The sequence below is a fragment of the Rattus norvegicus genome, chromosome 15 (assembly GCF_021556685.1).
Source record: "Rattus norvegicus strain SHRSP/BbbUtx chromosome 15, alternate assembly SHRSP_T2T, whole genome shotgun sequence".
Lineage (NCBI taxonomy): Eukaryota > Metazoa > Chordata > Mammalia > Rodentia > Muridae > Rattus > Rattus norvegicus.
In genome coordinates, this window is record NC_141548.1 from 102,785,045 (window position 1) to 102,805,514 (window position 20,470).

Here is a 20,470-nt window from a genome sequence, read left to right on the forward strand (position 1 = left end):
TATAACATTCCTTTTAACTGTGTGTTCTGTTTTCACTTCTCAATGTGTTTCTAAGGGTACTGAAAATACTAAGCATTTACATTCCTTCGGATTTAAGTTGGAGGAATATTAAAAGTGCATCCTTTGATTTGAGTTTATTTATGGGATTGCAGATTTTCCTTCTCATCCCCAGATGCAGAATTATCCTATGCTATTCTTTTCACCAAAGAAGGCTAGATATTACCCTGCCAGTGGGTCAGCACACACTCCCTTTGGTTTCATCTCTGTGGAAGCATATGATGAAATTCCCAAGAAAATGTAAGAAAGAACCATGATTTGGGGACTTTTCTGGGCTATGTTCAGAAAGTGTTACCTTATGTGGTTTATAACAAATGTATAAATAGCATGTAGAACTCTAGATGTCTCCAGTGTACACCCATTTTAAAAGAGAATTCTATCGAAGTCTGCTAATAATTTATGTAGTATCTCCATACTCCTTTAAATCAATAAAGAAAAAATAATAAAGAAAATTTTAGAGGCAAACAAAAACAAGCACTGGGTTGTGCCCAAGGATGGTTGATTGCCTGGGAATTCTTATCTGTGTGCCTGAGATGAACATCTGAGTTGGGTCATAGGAGAAAGCACACTGGTGATGACATCAAGAAAGCCACCCACCCTTGCTAATTTGGAAGCCCAACAGATCAACTAAATTGTAAACGCTTCTCTGAGAGTCTTATCCATTGCTACATACATCCCACTCTCTCCTCATCTATACCCCAAAGCACTCTGAAAAGAATATTTTCTAATTTTTTCCATACCTATAACTTTCTCCATCTCATTGGTTGGCAACAGCATCCACTCAATTGTTCAAGCCCCAAACTTCAGAGTCATTTTTGTCTCCATTCCTTAAAGAATGGGGTGGCAGGTTCCTTGCCCACACTACCACCATTGCCCGGGGTTTCTCTTCCAATACCACTGGTGTCATGGCTGTCTTTGGCCAATGAAGGAAGAATATTATGTCCTTTCCAAGGAGAGCTTCGTTTTCTAACAAGTGACCATGTACATTCTCCTGTCTTGTCAACATGACAGCAATGTCTAAAGAGAACCCGAGAGGCTGCAGGGAGCAGAACACACAAGCCGCCTGCACTGTGCACATAGATTGAAGGACACACCCGACTGCTGGCTCTTTTGTTGCAGCAACACACTGGCTTCTTGGCAATGAGCTTAGCATCCCTGACTTTGTCTTTGCAACCGTTGGGTCCTTCTGAGGCTCTTCCATGACTGAAAGGACCCAGGGTTAAATCTTCAGCCATCTTCTCTGTCGGCATCCCGCGCCCCTAGGAAAATCTCACCGTGTGTGAATGCATTCTAGAAAGCCTTCCTCCCTCGGTTTCTGAACACATAGCATTGGTACATATTATTTCAATGTTTATGTGCCTAAAAAGAATGTTTTCTGTTTCCCTTACCATTCTGCAGAGTTTTCTCCATTTTCAATTGTTCAAACCCCAATCATAGGTGTCATTCTTGTTTCCAGTCCTTAAACCAGTTGCCCCATCCCCATCCCATCCTCCCTAAAGTCACACTGACTCCACTGTCATTGTATTTATTCTCCAAATCCCATGTCTCCCCACCACTGAACCTCTGCCTCCTCCTCTAAGCCCCCCTGCCCGGCTCCCGCCAGGCCTCCCTGCCTTCACTTGTAGACCATGACTAGTCACTGAACAGACAGCAAGCAGCTAGTACTCTATTAACACATGAATTGTATCATGTTGCTTTCCAGTCTCTCTCTGCTGCACTCCGAAAAAGATCAGACCTCAGGAGAAGGACTGCATTAAAGTGTTTGTGTCTGCAAACCCTGAAAATGGAACTGATGCTTGAACTGTTGATCTCCTTTCAGAATTGAATAAGAAATCTCTGAGCGCTGGAGAAGTGTTGATGTGGTTGTGTGAGAACATTAACAGCTCAATCAATATCGCCAGTGGTAAGGAAAATGTACAGCCATGTAAGGCTATTGGATTACCCATAATTCTAAGTGAAAACTCTGGGTTTTGCACCCATTAAGTGAATTTCAGGACTCACAGCCAACCATCCGACTGAGTACAGGAACCCCAATGGAAGACCTAAGGGAAGAACTAAAGGAGCTGAAGGGTTTTGCAACCCCATAGGAAGAACACTGTCAACTAACTGGACCACCCAGTAGAGCTCCCAGGGACTGAACCACCAACCAAAGAGTGTACATGGAGGGAACCAGGACTCCAGATACATAAGTAGCCGATGTGTATCATTTTGATATGTATCATTGAGGCAAAAGACTTCTATTAGAGAAAAACATTAATATAATTGCTTATTACATGGATAAAACATATGATCACCTAAAATCATTGACTAAGTGTCCTGTGAGATACTGAGTTTTTCCCAGCAATCTTGTCAATCTTGTGATAATTACTTCATGATGACTTATCTATATATGTATATGTGTATGTATACGTGTATATGTATATGATGTGTATGTATGTGTGTATATGTATATGATGTATATGTATGTATATGTGTGTATATATATATGATGTAGATATAGATGTAGATGATGTATATGTGTATATGTATATAATTTTATTTGTTTACATTTCAAATAATAGCCCCCTTCCCAGTTAACCCTCCACAAACACCCCTATCCCATCCCCCTCTCCCTCCTCCCCTTTGCCTCTATGAGGGTGCTCCTCCACCCACTCACCCACTCCCACCTCACTGCTCTAGCATCCCCCTATGCTGGGGCATCAAGCTTAAGCCTCCACAGGACCAAGGGCCTCCCCTCCCATTGGTGCCAGATAAGGCCACCTTCTGCTACATATGTATCTCCCTCCATGTGTATTCTTTGCTTGGTGGTTTAGTCCCTGGGGGGTGGGAGTCTGGGGGTCCAGTTAGTTGATATCGTTCTTCCTATGGGGTTGCAATCCCCTTCAGCTCCTTTATTTGTTCCCCTAGCTCTTCCATTGGGGTCCCCAGGCTCAGTCCAGTGGTTGGCTGTGAGTATCCGCATCTGTATTGGTCAGGGGCTGGTACAGCCTCTCAGGGGACAGTATACAAGACTCCTGTTGACAAGCACTTCATGGCATCAGCAATTGTGTGGGGGTTTGGTGTCTGCAGATGGGATGGACCCCTAGGTGGGGCAGTCTCTGGGTGGCCTTTCCTTCCATCTCTACTCCATTCTTTTGTCCCTGTCTTTCCTTTGGACAAGATATTTCCAGGTTCTTAGACAGTTTCACACATCTACAGAATGTGACTCGATCTTATCTATTCACCACCATCTCCCTCTGACTCCCCTTTGTTCCCCCAAGCCCCTCTCCCCCTTGACCGCATTTCCTCCTTTTAGTTTTGCTTTCTCTATTAATAAGAATAAGCATCTAAGACCAATTAATGCTGCCCATATGCACTGGGAGGTGGTCCAGTGAGGCATGAGTGACCTGTATGTGGCCACACCCCCTAAAGCAAGCCACTCCCCCATTTTCTGCAGCCATAGCCTGCCTTTCAGTCCTCTGAGGCCCCTCCTGTCCATGGTAGGATTTTCACTGGCTCTATCTTTGTCCCTCATTTAACTTTAATGAATTCAAGTAAAAGAGCTTTGCAGGTAGATTGTCCAATTCCAAGTGGAGCCCTATGCACATGTACCTAACAACAATAGTACATGGGCTCTGTAGGCCAGGGTTATGGGTGTGGGTGTGGCTGTGGCTGTGGCTGTGTGCACACAACAGTATTATAGGAGAAGAGGTCATAGCCTGAAGGGAATTGGGGGATGCTAATTGAGGAGTTTAAGCAGAAAAGGGGGAGAGAGAGAAATGATAGAAAAATAGAACCCATGCATAAAATTTTCAAAAGTAAAATATTTAAATTTTAAAAACTAGGAACAAATATTAGAACCTTGTCTTCTTTGCAATAATTTTTGAGAGATAATGAGTTGTTTTAGAAACACATTAGTGTTAAGACACAACACAGGGACTGGATATGTGTCTCAGTGGTAGAGCAGTTGCCACACAAGCACACAGTTCTGGATTCAATCCCAGCAACACACACACACACACACACACACACACACACACACACACCACAGAGACCCACATATATACACACAGAGACACACGCACCACACACAGAGACACACACACACCACAGACACATACACACACACACACACACACACACACACACACACACACAGAATCACACGTTCCGTCTCCTACAACATTGCTTACATTGACTTCCCAGGCCTGTGTCATTGACCCACCCTCAATCTCTCTGAAGGATTTTCCTCTTACTCTTTTCCTTAACTCTTCCCACATCACTGAGTCTCTTCCTACATCACTCTCTTATTGTCCTACATCTTTTTTTTTTTAACCTTAAGGATTATCTGAAGTTGTGTTACTGATTGCTACATTCGGTTTTCTTCTATTAAGATAGAAATTAAGATATATCCTGTGAGACACAGCCAGAGCATGTCAAATACAGAGGTGAATACTAGCAGCAAACCATTGAACTGAGAACGGGACCCCCGTTGGAGGAATTAGAGCAAGGATTAATAGAGCTGAAAGGACCTGCAACCTCATAAGAACAACAGTACCAACCAACCAGAGCTTCCAGGGACTAAACCACCATCCAAAGAGTACACATGGACTGACCCATAGCTCCAACTGCGTATGTAGCAGTGAATAGCCTTGTTGGGCACCAATGGAAGGAGAAGCCTTTGGTCCTGCCAAGGTTGGACCCCCCAGTGTAGGGGAATGTTGAGGGGGATGGAAGGGAGTGGATGGGGAGGGGAACACCCTTATAGAAGAAGGGGAGGGGGATGGGATAGGGGGCTTATATCCAGGAAACCAGGAAAGGGAAGAACATTTGAGATGTAAACAAAAAATATCCAATAAAAAAAAGCATTGAAATGCAAAAAAAATTAAGATATAAATATCTGAGGGAAAAGGGCCTTTCCCAGGTCCCCTGTCCCTTTTCCCTGGCTTCTTGAACTCTTCTTTGGTCTAGTGCTGGTGATATAAAAGAACCGAATGAGTAAATGTTTATAACTTCGAAGGCGTCCTAATGGTTAGTAATAACACACATTCTCTGCGATGTCCGATGAATCGGGTCCGGGGAAAATCCCATTATAAGAAAACAGCCTGATTCAGACAATGGAGACCATCTTTTGTGGCCACAGTAAGTCCCTTAAAGTAGTGTCTTGAGAATTGTCAGTATTGATCCACGTGTGAATTAAGCAGAGCTCAGCCGCACAGCTGCCAGGGACTGCTGCCCTGTGTTTGGAAAGGCTGGCCGAGCTCACACAGCGAGCGAGAGAAGCCTGCTGCATATGAGCAGAGCCTTCCCCCTTCCTGCCATCTCTGTGTGCAGGTCAGGAAGGCGCCAGAAGGAAACCTGGTTGTGGGCTCAGCCACAGGCTTTGAGATCGGGCCTGCAGCTAGGCAGCCCAGTGTGAACCAGGCCTTCTCCTTCATCTGGAAGCAAAAGTCCAGAACGGGGTTAGGCTTTCAGATCCAGATGTGCCAGCTGCAGGGAAAACTGAAGCAGTCTTCGACACGGACTACGACTTAGACCGTTTGTGATTTCCAGCAGAGATTCAAAGGTGGCCGCGTGGCACTGTGAAAGCTGCACTGGTTCTCATCGGTGGGAGACAGTGATTATGTATTCCTTAAAACGTTCTGAGACACGTCTCCGTAGGCTCTGGCCGGAGGCTTCCAGTTATTACAACATCAATTTTCCAGGTGCCTTTTGGCTCATCTGTGCTTTTGATTTCAGGTTTTTACTGTCCGTTTTGCTGGAAACGTATCTTCGACATCTAACTTTTCAGCATATGACGATTTAAAACATGCACATATAAAGCTCTAGGTTCTCTGCTATTGTTTTGGCTGTTGTTTTTTAAATGCTTCATCAATATATTCACATCTACTACTAGTCTCTCATCTCTCTTGTGAGAATATTTTCATTATTTTTAATGTGTGTATGTGTGTATGTGTATGTGTGTCTGTGTATATGTGTGTATGTGTGTGTATGTGTGTATGTGTATGCATGTGTGTATGTGTGTATGTGTATGTGTGTATGTGTGTCTGTGTATATGTATGTGTGTATGTGTGTGTGTATGTGTGTATGTGTGTATGTGTGTATGTATGTGTGTGTATGTGTGTATATGTGTGTATGTGTATGTATGTGTGTATGCATGTGTATCTGTGTGTGTGTATTTGTGTGTATGCGTATGTTTATATGTGTATGTGTGCATATATATGTGTGTGTATGTATGTGTATGTGTGTGTATGTGTATGTATGTGTACGTTTGTGTGTGTATTTGTGTGTATGTGTATGTATACATATGTGTGTGTTTGTGCATATATGTGTGTGTGAATGCATGTGTGTATGTGTGTGTATGTATGTGTATTTATGTGTGTGTATTTGTGTGTATGTGTATATGTGTATGTGTGTATGTGTATGCATGTGTATATGTGTGTATGTATTTGTATGTGTATATATGTGTGTGTATTTGTATGTATGTGTGTATATGTGTATGTGTGTGTATGTGTGTGTACGTTTGTGTGTGTATTTGTGTGTATGTGTGTGTATGTGTATGTATACATATGTGTGTATGTGTGTATGTGTATGTATACATATATGTGTGTATGTGTGCATATATGTGTGTGTGTGAATGCATGTGTGTATGTGTGTATGTATGTGTATGTGTGTATGTATGTGTATTTATGTGTATTTATGTGTGTGTATTTGTGTGTATGTGTATATGTGTATGTGTGTATGTGTATGCATGTGTATATGTGTGTATGTATTTGTATGTGTATATATGTGTGTGTATTTGTATGTATGTGTATGTGTGTATATGTGTATGTGTGTGTATGTGTGTGTGTGTATACCAAGTGAGTACCTTGTCCATGGAGGCCAGTAGATGGCATCTGATTCCCCAGGGCTATAGTTACAGACAGTTGTGGGTTACCCAAAGTAGATGCTTGGAATCAAGAGGTACAGGCCTTCTTACCAATGAACGCTGCCTCGGCACCAAGCCTCTCCCGTCTCTGTGCATTTTGGGGAGCCAGCCAGATGCACAAAGGGGCCGGGAGCTTGTATATGGTCAGGCACTTCACTTAGGGATAATTTCATTTGCTTCCTTAGGGAGTGGTTTTTACCAGCTGTTCCATATTTATCAGCCATTTGTGGTTCTGCAGAATTGAGAGGTTTTCTGCTGGAGGAGGCAGTGCCCACTGAGCTTTCAAGTCAGTGTTTGCCGCTGACCTCATATCTGCTCCTCTCCTCCCCCTTGAGAAGGTGTCATCGGAAACTCACAATTCACACACCAACATACCTCGTATGTTACCATGAAGAACTTTACAAATGCAATCAAGATGTTTGTATTGAGTGTAGACAAAACGAAATCCCTCACGAAAACCAAGATAGTAAAGTACTAAGTTCCCTATTTCCATCCCTTTTCTGAAATACTGGATAAACTTCAGGTGTCAGCTCATCGTCGGAGCATTGTTGCTGCTGTTTTGTTTGGTTTGTTTGTCCTGTTTTGTTGACAGGGCAAGTGTCTTTGATCGGCCGCCTCTTTTTGTCCTGGAATAAACTTGAAGGCACGAAGGTCATATATGACTTTCTGCCCTCTTCCCCAGGACTTCGATGCTCAGTATGACTCTGACCGAAGGCCTCAACCACTCCACTGAGCAGCAGCAGTGAGGTCCTGTGTGCAAGAGTCACATAGTGGCCAGAGGACGCCATTTCATGTCGTCTCTCTTTCCCACACTCCAGAGACTGCCTTCCGTCTGTCTTCTCTGTGACATCCCTGAAGCAGGTGGTGGTGGTGATGATTCGGATGCTCCGTCTGTGGCTCAGGCAAGCGGTGGTGGCGGCGGCGGCGGCGGCGGCGGCGGCGGTAATGTGGACGCTCCGTCTGTGTCTGAACACGCACAGTCACTTATTTTTGGCTGGTGATGAATCTCGGCATCAACCACAACACTCTACAATAAGACGCTTCTCTGGTCGAAGTTGAGGGTCGCTCAAATGTATTGAGACAAATATAAATATTCAGAAGGAAATTCGACTCCATGACCTCTTAGCAAATCAACCTCAGTGGGGTCTCCTGTGGGGTCTACAGTCTCTCTAGAGTTGTATTTTGACCCTGTTACAGAGCCAGCCATGTGGAGCTGGTACCACACCCCATACCCCCTGGGCCTCTCATCTGACCTGTGTTTTAATATCCTCATCCACCCATGTTGGTCTTGTCCTTCTGGAAGTTCATTCACCAAAAGGACAAGAAGGAAAGTCCTTGATTCCCTGAAAATTTGGTGTGATTTAGATCCCTGCCCATGAGCAAATCTCCTGGGATTTAATGGAGCCAGGCCACTTAATGTGCTTCATCATGATGTCTGTCTCTCTGTCCTGGGGGTGGAATTAAATCCCATGAGGGAAGGAGTCATTCGTATCTCATTAAATCTTTGATATTCCTAGGGCCTGGCACATAGGAAAGTATGTACTTGTCTCTAACAGGCAAAGTAGGACTAGAAGAAGGCCTCTGGGCAGAGCTACCAGCTTGCCACACAGATGGTTTGGCTCTGATCCTACCAAAGTCTGTATACTAGAACTGCGGCCAGCCACTTCTCCATTAGCTCCTCCCTCTTGGTTTCCTCTCGTTGAGGACAATGTACCTCATGCCCTGCAAAGGACAGACATCATGCAGGCTTTGTTCTTCATTGCCCTTGCCATTTACCTCCAATCACCACATCCAGTTGCTTCTACAATCGAAGCAAGCTAATGGTTTGCCCACATGTTTCTCACGACTCAGGGATATCATGCCTTCCTGCTCCCACAGTCACAACGTGCTGCTAACATCCTCCTACATTCTCCTCCCAGGACTCCTACTTGCCTACACTAGCTTCCATAGGCATCAGTTTCTATTTGTAGACAAATTGATGTCTTGGTTTTTTATTTCCAAGTTCTTCCTTGCCCTAGTCCTCTTCCTCTTCCTTTTTGTATGTGTGTGTATATGTGTGTGCGTGTGTGTATTTTGTATACATTGTTTCTTTTACATGCTTTGTGTATGTTTCTGAAGTATACATGAATGTGTGTATGCATGTTTGAGGGAAGAGAGAGCAAGGTTGATCTTAAAAATTACCCACAATCATGTGTCCACCTTATCAGAATGCAAGTTCTGGCAATCAAACCCAGAGCACTCAAAAATGGCCAGTCTTACTGGATATCTTACTCTGGTAATCCCCTGTTTCTGACTTCTAAACTGTGCCTACCCAACATTTCTGTAGGTACTGAGGGTTCAAACTGTAGCCCGCATGCCTATACTGAAAACCACTTTACCCACTGAGCAATCTCCCAGCACCCAAGGTGATCATTTAGAAAATAACTTCTTGCCTGTTTAATTCTCTCTTCCTACTTTCTGGTCTCTCTGGACTCTCTCTGGGAAGTTTTCCCTGATATTTTAGAGCTGTAATGTACGCTCCCACAATACATTGTATCTACATCTAAACATTCACTTAAAACATGACCCTGGGATTTCCTGACTTGTTGGCTTCTTCCCTGCAGGTTAGTCCTCTGATGAGAGACTTTGCATCTGAGTATTCCATGCCCAGTGTGAACATCAATAAATGTTTGCAGGATGTCAATGCATGGCTTTTTGATATAGTATATCCATTGCTTATCAATGAATTATTCACATAAATGCTATGGGGGAAAGCAGAAACAATATTATGATCTATCATATTGCTTAGGACTATCAGGCCTATTATTTGGATTCAAGTGGAAATAGAATTTCCAATCAATACTCACTTATATACACAGACAAATACAAGACATAGCATACATTTATCCTTTGTCTTTTTCTTTTTCTTTTTTTTCCGGAGCTGAGGACAGAACCCAGGGCCTTGCGCTTGCTAGGCAAGCGCTTTACCACTGAGCTATTCTTATTTTAACTCTTTCAGTTCTTCTTTCTCCTGCGTGACTTGCAAGGAAACTATATAAATCAACAATTACATAGCTTTTGCAATGGGTAATCCAAGTAAAGTTGTAATTTTTCATTACACAACATCAATGAGAGTAGATAAAGAAATATGAGAGCAAGTTTTAGTACAACATTGGAATCAATTTTGTCTGTGTTCAACATGGATCTTGTGGCCCCTGCTGCGCTCGGAACCTGGATTACAAGGACATGAATGATGCACGTCTTGTTCTGTGGGTGGATGCTGGGGTCCAGGCTCTAGTCCCAGTCCTTGTGATTACACAGTAAATGCCTTTAAGTACTTAATCACCTCTCCAGTCTTCAGAGAAGAAATTCCTCAATGCCTCAAATTGAATCAAAGAGTGGTTGGCTACCCACACGACTTGACGTTAGTCTTGAAGTCTCAGATTTAAAATCTATGAGAATGGTGAAAACTGTGTATCTACTGGAAAGACAGGTGGAACATGAAAATACAAACATCGCATATCTGAGAGAAATATAGAAAGCCACGGGCTAGTGCCTAAATAGAATTTAGGATTACGGTATTAGCTATGCTCACTGTGAGAGTGCAGCTTTGGGTAAGATGATTTGAGAGAGAGAGAGAGAGAGAGAGAGAGAGAGACTGAGAGAGAGAGAGGAAGAAGAAGAAGAAGAAGAAGAAGAAGAAGAAGAAGAAGAAGAAGAAGAAGAAGAAGAAGAAGAAGAAGAAGAAGAAGAAAAGAGAAGAAACTGGGCTTGAGCCAGAGTTTTAAAACCTCAAAACCCAGCCTGAGTGACACATCTTTTCCAACCAGGCCACACCTCCTAATCCTTCCCAAAGAGTTTCACTACTTAGGGATCAAGTATTCAAAATGGCCTATCAGGGCCATTCTTATTCAAATCACCACAGAGGGCATAAGAATTTTATCACAAGAGCTCCGGATGGACTGTGTTCTTTGGCCAGACAAACCACAGATACAGAGATGAGGAGATGATTCTGGGTTAGCTGTGTCAGGCCAGTTGGCTATCTTCACAGAATAGAAGCATCATCCTCAGAGTACACCATGGCAGATGTGATGTGCAGTACAGCTCGTGCCTGCATGCTGACACCCAGCAGTAAACTCCCAGTCAAGAAGATATGCCTCCTACCCATGTTTCTGCCTCCATCTCTTTCTCTCCTTCTATCTCTTATTCTCCACCCCTTCCCCCTCCCCTCCTTACTCCCCTATATACTCTCTAGATCCTAGTGACCTATGTGGCCACAAGACTTGGTATATACCCTCTAGGACCTCTCTCTCTCTCTCTCTACCTGTAGTTCCCTACCATGATGCTAACAGACTAACCATATGAAGACTCAATCAAGCCCCTAATTAAATATTTTCTATAATTTGCCTTGGGTTATTGTGTCTCTTCACAGCAATAGAACACTAACTAAGCCATTCTACTAAAAAAAGTGAAGTGGAATATAATAAATTCTGGCACTGTTTAAAAATTGGGAAATGGGAGGGGGTGGAAAGATGGGTCCCCAGAACCCCCATGGTGAAAGAAAAGAGGAGACTTCTGGAAGTTGTTCTATGAACTCCATTTGCATGCAAAGACCTACTCACACATGCACGTAAACACATACATACACACAGAGACACATACACATGCACACACACACACACACACAAACATATGCACATACAGGCACAAACACACATACATGCATACACAGGCACATACACACATGCACACAGAGGCACACACACACACACACACACACACACAAGCACACACACAGACACCTCTTTTTACTTCGACTTGAATTTTCTCAGTTTTGGGTCGTGGTGATTAATATTGCTTGTCCACCAGATAGGATCTAGAATCACCACAGAGAAAAATTTTAGGGCATGACTTCTGTGATTGTCTGCATTTGGCTGATTAAGGTGGGGCCCCCTTAACTGTGGGCATCATTATTCCATGGGCGGGGCGGGGGACACTCAGAGGACCTGACTGAATTGGAAACAGAACTATGTCTGAGCAGTAATGCTCAACCCTTTTTCCCAACAGCAAGCCCAGTGTGAGCAGCCCCCTCAAGTGCTGGTTACCATAGCAGCCCTTCGTGAAGAACTGTACCTTTGAACTAAGCCAAAATACTCTTCCTTCCTTAACTTGCTTTCCTCGGCTATTCTGTTCCACCAAATACACAACTAATGTTTTCCCTTTATACTGATTTCTGATTTCTACCATTTCATTTCTCATACGTGAACTGGATATGTTCAGTATCTACCTTTGTCAGATGCATTTGAATCCTTGGTTTAAAAAACATTGCCTTTCCCAGTAGACCCATCCTACTCATCGTTGGCTTTTGTTTTAACTAAGTTTTGATGTTCCGAACTTTCACTTTCTCAAAGGACTTGAATGGGGTCTATCTTGTTGAACATTTTACAGCATCTGTTTTGCATAGCTAGGACTCAAAACCAAAGCCTCAAGACTGCCAGGCACCCAGCCTACTGTTGCGTTACATTCCGAGCTCCGACAGTCTTAAATGATCAGCTGTTTTTAAGAAGTGAGGATACGAGGCAAGGTCACCAACGTTGTTAAGAGTTTAAGTATGCTTTCTAATTTTTTTTTGCCTGGTTTTGTAAAATTTCAAGAAAGTGCTGTTAATTGTTGAATTTGTATTTTCTATCACTTGCTTCATTTGCTTAATGTATTTTGAAGGTCTGGCATTTAGGCATGTAAGTTTGTGTACCTTGGTAGCCTGGTGAAAACACTCCTTGTCACTGTGACGTCTGTGGCCATTACTCTGATCTAATGACTCTGCCTGACACTCACATAACAACATGAACTCTCTTATTTTCTTATTCTTTTTTTCTTTCTTTCTTTCTCTCTTTCTTTCTTTGGAAGATTCACTTTCTTACTTAAGTATCTGTGTGTATACACATGCAGGTAGGTGTCTACAGAGGCCAAAAGATTGTCAGATTCCCTAGAGATGAAGTCCGGTGGTTACAAGCTGTCAGTACTGGAAACTAAAGTCCTCTAAAATGGAGCACCACTTATTACTATTATTATTATTATTATTATTATTATTATCATTTTATTCTGTTACATTTCAAATGATATCCCCCTTCCCAGTTACCCCTCCATAACCCCCCATCCCATCCTCTCTCTCCCCTTCCCCCTGCTTCTATGAGGGTGCCCCTCTACCCACTCACCCACTCCTGCCTCATTGCTCCAGCATCCCCCTACACTGGGACAGCAAGCCTAAGCCTCCACAGGACCAAGAGCTTCCCCTCCCATTGATGCCAGACAATGCCATCCTCTGCTACATATGTATCAGGAGCCATGGGTTTCTCCATGTGTACTCTGTGGTTGGTGGTTTAATCCCTGGGAGCTCTGGGGGGGTCTGGTTGGTTGATATTGTTGTTCTTCCTATGGGAGTTGCAAGGGGGCATCACTCTTAACCACTGAGCCATCTCTCCAGTGCCACTGCAGCCATAGTGGAATTTCCTGCGCCTGTGACCCATCTCATGCTCCCCAGTCCCAAAGGAGTAGCCCGAGGTTCGGAACAGTGTCCATGCAGCAGGAAACAAAGAAACAAACAAAATGAAACAGGTGTTTCAACATTTGTGACACTGGATGACAAGATCTCCTTAGACTCCATTTGCACTGCCTTCCCAGGCCCACGTGGATGCACTGCCCTGAGATCCTGTATTGGTGACGTCAGTCAGAGCATAAGGCCTTCATACGCAGCACTATGCTGTGCTGCTGGGATGGCCTTCAGGTCTTCTCCTGCAGAATAGGAAAAAAGTGAGCTTGTCAACGAGCTTTTACCCACTCCGCTGCCTAAAACACCTCCCTCCAGCAATTCTCCATGCCTCGTCTTCTTCGTTTTGTTCACAGTTGTAATCTGAATTATGTAGACACACATATTTACATATATGCAAACATACATGCCTATCTATGTAGCTGTCTCATTCTCTCTCTCTTCTACCAGGTTTTAAGCCATGCAGGAATGAAACCTCATGTAGTATGTTTGGACCTATAGAAGTAGAGATCAATAAATAATTTTGGGGTGATATTAAAGGGGAAATTACCAATCAACGTGGATGTTTCTCTTGTTGTTGTGACGCTGTATCTGACGGAAATGGCTCAAGGGAAGAAAGATTTATTCTGGCTCATAGTTTGAGGAGGCTCCATCCATCGTGGCGAGGGGTAAGTGATGGAGCAGAGCAGTTAGTGTTGTGAGAGACCTGGGGATGGAGAAACGAATTCAAGTTATCTTTGTCCTGCTCTTCCCTTTATTCTGCACATTTCCCCAGTGCACAGATGCCATTGCCTGCATGGCCCTTCTTTAATTATCTGTGGAAAGGCCTTGGCAGAAATACAAAAATTCACGCCTTCGCCAATATCTTCAGCAATGCTATGTCCAGCCAGATCAACCATCGTGGCGTTGTCTATGAGTGGTTTGGGTTGTGATTTGAGTTCGCTTTATGATAGTGTACACCTTAGTCAGGGTTTTACTGCTGTGAAAAGGCACCATGACCGAGGCAACTCTTCTAAGGACAGTATTTAACTGGGGCTGGCTTACAGATTCTGAGGTTCAGTCCATTATCATCAAGGCAGGAACATGGCAGCATCTAGGCAGATGTGGGGCTGGAGGAACTGAGAGTTCTACATCTTCATCTGAAGACTGCTAGCAGAATACTGGCTTCCAGGCAGCTAGGATGAGGGTCTTAAAGCCCACAGTGACACACCTACACCAACAGGGCCACACCTCCCAATAGTGCCATTCCCTGGGCTGAGCAGATACAAACTGCCACAGTGTGAAAGAAGAATGTGTTGAACAGAAGCAAGGTCTCGGATTGTGAAATCTAATCATTCCCAAACTAGTGATGTGTGATTCGTTACTCTGTAGTGAGGCTGGGCAATGGGAAGAAGCCATGGCTCTTAGTCCAGCTCTGGATCATCGGGGGAAGCAACACATACCCCACAGTACGCTGTGTTGCAAGACTAGGACGTTAGAAATAATCCATTCAGAGCCTGCCCCACATGTGGCCCATACATATACAGCCACCCAATTAGACAAGATGGATGAAGCAAAGAAGTGCAGACCGACAGGAGCCGGATGTAGATCGCTCCTGAGAGACACAGCCAGAATACAGCAAATATAGAGGCGAATGCCAGCAGCAAACCACTGAACTGAGAATAGGTCCCCTATTGAAGGAATCAGAGAAAGAACTGGAAGAGCTTGAAGGGGCTCGAGACCCCAAAAGTACAACAATGCCAAGCAACCAGAGCTTCCAGGGACTAAGCCACTACCTAAAGACTATACATGGACTGACCCTGGTCTCTGACCCCATAGGTAGCAATGAATATCCTAGTAAGAGCACCAGTGGAAGGGGAAGCCCTGGGTCCTGCTAAGACTTAACCCCCAGTGAACTAGTCTATGGGGGGAGGGCGGCAATGGGGGGAGGGTTGGGAGGGGAACACCCATAAGGAAGGGGAGGGGGGAGGGGGATGTTTGCCCGGAAACCGGGAAAGGGAATAACACTCGAAATGTATATAAGAAATACTCAAGTTAATAAAAAAAAAAAGGAAAAAAAAAACAAAAAACAAAAAAAAAAGAAATAATCAATGCATTTTGATATACAGCATTTCAAAATTTTTGCATAATCATCAGAATGCAACCCATAACAACTAGAGTATTTATATATTTAAACAGAATAAAGATTATACAAATGCACTATGTAAAACATATAGAATCGCCCTACCTTTTAGAGCCGGCTACATTTCTGCATGGGACTTTCATATGGTTATGTAAAGTGCTGTTCTGTCCTCATTGGTCACCTTCTTGAGTGTGAAACTTCTGTCAGGTCAGTGTCTAAGTACCCTCTTCTTTTCAGATGGGATTTCCAGGCACATGGGACACTTCCCTGGGATGTTTTGCTCCCAGCATCCACACAAGAACGGCCAACAGTTCAGCGTTTTCCACCGAATTGAGCTCAACTGCAAGCTCTCGCCAATCTTTGCCGCTCTTGCTCTTATTTTAAGAACTTTCGCCATGAGGGGAAGTTGGTTTTGAGCATTGAGGCTTTTGTTACTTTCCATTACTTTCCGGTGTGTTTCTGAATCCTGATCAGGTCTGCAGAATCTGACTTCCAGCCTGGGTCCAGAAGGCACCGTTGCAAAATTAGCTTTGCCTGCCCCCTTGTGGCTGCCTGGTGATCCTGGCAGAAGTAGCTTTGCTTTTCAAGTTTAGCATTTTGGGTTTTTTGTTTTGTTTTCAATTATTCTATGTTCTTTGAGCAGTTTATCGATGTGCACAATGGTTTGGATAAGACTCACTACCCCTTCCAACCCCTCCCAGTGTCTCCACATCATACACTTTCCTAGCTTCACGGCCTCTCTTTTAATGGATGGGGTCCAATCAGGGCTGCGCATATGTACAGGAGAGTGGAGCCATTCATTCCAATGCAGGCAAACTAAAAGAGGCCACATTCAACTGCCAATAACAACGCAGCTAAAATTAGACCTTAGGGCATGGAACCTGGGAAGTCTCTACCCAGCTGTGCTTGAATTCTGACTGGCTTGATCTCCGGTAGGTCTTAACCAGGCAACCACAGCTGCTGTGTGTTTGTGAATACAATAACGCCCGCACCTCAAGAAGGCGGTGTTTCTTGGCAATTCTGTTGATCCTCCGTCTCTTGCCGTTTTCTTCCTCCTCTTCCATAGTATCTGTCTGGCACTTGGGAGGTGTACTGTAGAGAGGTCTCTTTAAGAACACAGGCAATTCTGATGGAACCCTAACGAAATGGCCCTATCAGACTGTGGTTTAGATTCCGGCCCTGACCCCGTTCTTTTATGCTCTGTAAAGCTTCAGTTTCCTCCTTACCAATGAGTGCCTGCTTTTGAGGTTGCAGAATTGGGCCCTGGTTTCACACATGCTGGGGAACTGCTGTAGAGCTAAGCTATGTTGCTGCCCGTGTCTGAAGCTAAGCTGTGTCGCGGGCTCATGTCTGAAGTTTAATACTGCGTATTGTCTGCCTTTATGGTGGAAAATGTTTTAAATGCCTCTTCTAACAATGGCCTTCAGAAAGGTATTAGTGTCTTCTATAAAGTGAACATTAAGATGAGTTTTACAACAAGGTTGACAGATCGTACCACACTGAAGAAACATTATAAAGCACTAAATGACTTCTCTGCAGCTTGGCATCCGGGAGAGGAGATTTTCCGCAGTCCAGGTATTCCCTCCCGAACTGTCACCAACCGACTTTCTGACAGTCAGTGTAATGAAGCTTTTAAATCAAGAAATGCAAGACAAAAATAAGGTATCCGTTTAAAATAAATGTTTCTCAACAGTCTCATGCTTGCCTCGTTTTGATAAATATGAAAATCTCAGTGTGCTCTCTCCTTCCTACAGATTCTTAGCCAGTGTTCACAAAGGAGTTCCTTCAGATTTTTATTTTATATGTTTTGCATGACAAAGTAATCATTTACTTGTCATTTAAAACTATTATAAGATGAAAGGAAAAAATGGAGGGAAGGATGAAAGTAAGGGGTAGGTATCACTAGAGTATTTGAAAAGGCCATTGGGGATTATTTTGTTTACTTAAAATTACATATGTGTTTATGTGTATGCAATATATGTGTGTAATTTAAAGCATATAATATATATGTTATATATATATATAATAAATAAGGAAATAAGGTTCCACCACTTGAGGAGACAATGCTCCCCACTAACCACAGACTGCTAAACAACACCCCCAGTGTCAAGCATGAGAAAGTTCCTTCTAGGAAAAGAAGGAGAGAGTCTGTTGAGCAGATAGGACACACAGTGGATAGGACGCACCGTGGACAGGATACTTGGGAGAATCAATCCACATCAGAACCGCAAACCCCTTCCCTGGCGACTGGCTCTCACAGTATCTGAAGTCATGTAAGCTGACAAGGGAAACAGGCGATCAGTAGCTCCAGCCAGCTGCAACACACATGAACCAGGACAATGACCAGAGCACAGCATATTCTGAAAGGTGCAGTAATGGTGCTTAGATCTCAGGGGAAACCCGCGCCCACCTAATCGTACTCACGGCCCGCTCAGTAGGAGGAAATTCATACCTGACACTGCAAAATCACCCAGTTGGGTTACCCACAGCTACTGAGGCCACAGAACCTAGAGGAGAACCTACGACTGCCATTTTCCTACACCGATATTCTTTAACAGCACTATAGAACCTTACACCTGTGGCAAAGTGTGGCTCTCACTCCTTGTATTAATTAACCAGTCGGGCGTTCCAGGTCAGCGGGTCCCAACCTTCCTAACACCGTGACCCTTCAATACAGTTTCTCATGTTGTAGTGACCCCCAACCATAAAAATTATTTGTGTTGCTCCTTTATAACTGTAACTGTCTGCTCTTATGATTGGTAATGTAAATATAGGATATTTCTAATGGTCTTCCGTGATCACTGTGAAAGGGTTGCTCAACCCCCCTAAGAGTTGTGACCCACACCCACAGGCTGAGAACAAGGGCTGCAAAGGGGCAGAATTGATAGTGGGGTGTGTGTGTGTGTGAGAGAGAGAGAGAGAGAGAGAGAGAGAGAGAGAGAGAGAAACAGAGAGAGACAGAGAGACAGAGAGAGACAGAGAGAGAAACAGAGAAAGAGGGGGGACGAGAGAGAGAGGGAGAGAGAGAAAGGAAGAGAGAAAGAGGAAGAGAGAGACAGACAGACAGAGACAGAGACAGGCACTGAGAGTCCTTCTCCCATATCCTTTATAGAGGCTGCCACCAGAAGGTGTGGCCCAGATTAAAGATAGATCTTCCTGTTTCAAAAGATCTGGATTCAAGGTACATCATCCCACCTCAAAGGATCTTTTAAAACTTTTTAAGAAGACACCCTTTAAAGTGGGTCTTCCCACTTCAAATGATTTAATAAAAATTCCTCACAGGTGTACCCAGCATCTGCTTGGGTTTTAGTTGATCCTAGTTGTAGTCAAGTTGATAAACAAGAACAGCCACCACAATCCACCCCCAGTCAAGTTGACACGCAACCGTACCTCCTTATGCCATACTCGATCTACAAGTACAATAGGTGTCAATTCCCTGTGATGGACATTCCTTTAGTATCTTAAATACTGGGCATTCTCTATTTCCTCTACCCACAGCAAGCACCTCAGAAGACCTTGGCTCTTTTCCTGGAGGACTGACCCATGTCTTCATTCCCAAAGGGTCTGTGCCCATTGTCATCATGCCTGGATTATGTTATTGTAGTTTCCCTTTGATTTTAATCACAAGACATGGTAGCACTAAGAGATACCCTAAGGGATTTCCCACGTGTAAGACATAATCTTTCTTACCTCCTCTGTGGAGAAGCAATCCAATTTCCCCCTGGTAATCTGGATCAATCATCCCTCCTGACCCTGTTGTTTCCTTCTTAGCCTGTTGGTGTAAGGACTTAAATGAGTTCTTTGTTCAGAAGCAATACTGTATGGAATCCTATGATGGTGGATAAGGCATTCTTAAGTCCGCATATGGTACTTTTGGCAGAAGAATCATGAGAGGAGACCATCTGTAACCAGAATAAGTAAAGACAAAAGATTGTCTTTCCCACAGAAGTATTCAAATGTAATCCAATCACTAGGGTTCTGGTTGGACACCCCAGGGAATGATACCATATCTGGGGCTCAGTTTTGGACTCTGCTATTGACAGATCTGGCCACAGATGTAGTCAGGTTATCCTTGGCAGTCCAGGTGGCCAAGACCATACACATCTCTGTCACCATGGACACTTTGTTCATGTGCCCATTGGCAATGACAGAAACGGCTGGGGAAAGAGGCTGACTCCACAGAATGGGTCATCCTGTCTGCTTGAATATTGACTCCTCCTCAGCTGAAGTCATTTGATGAGCGTTTACACAGGACACAACTCTCTCTACATCCTTCAGCCACTGGGAGATATCTAGCCACACACTTCTTCCCGAATGTCTTTCAAAGCGATTTTCTGATCATGTTTTTTCTAGGTCCCTGACCACCCAACCAATTCATGGGCTATAGCCCATGAAAGAATCAAGGAACAGTCAGACATCTGGCCATTTCTCCTTCCAAACAAAATGTATGACCAAGTTTAGTTGCCAAAATTTGCCCCGGTGTGGAGATTTCTCTTCAGCAGTGTCTTTCAGGGTTATTCCCCCTCCAAAAAAAATGGCTCTAATGCTGCAACTGTCCATTTCTGAGTGGTGTCTGCATAGTGTGCAGAACCATCAGTAGACCAGGCCCTAATTCCCCCTCCTCAGTCAACTAATCATACAGCACACCCCATGAGACTATAGGTGAATGTTTGGCCGCAGAAGGGGTTAGCAGGAGTAGGAACCATAGGCATGTGAACAACTTCATGTAACTGTCTTTTGCCTTCAGGACATGCTCAGGTCCAATCATGTACTTCCAACCAAACTACTTCCGTTTGATAATGAATTGTTGCTATGTAATCCTATTTTATGGCCTGGTGGGTCAGATAATACTCAGCTC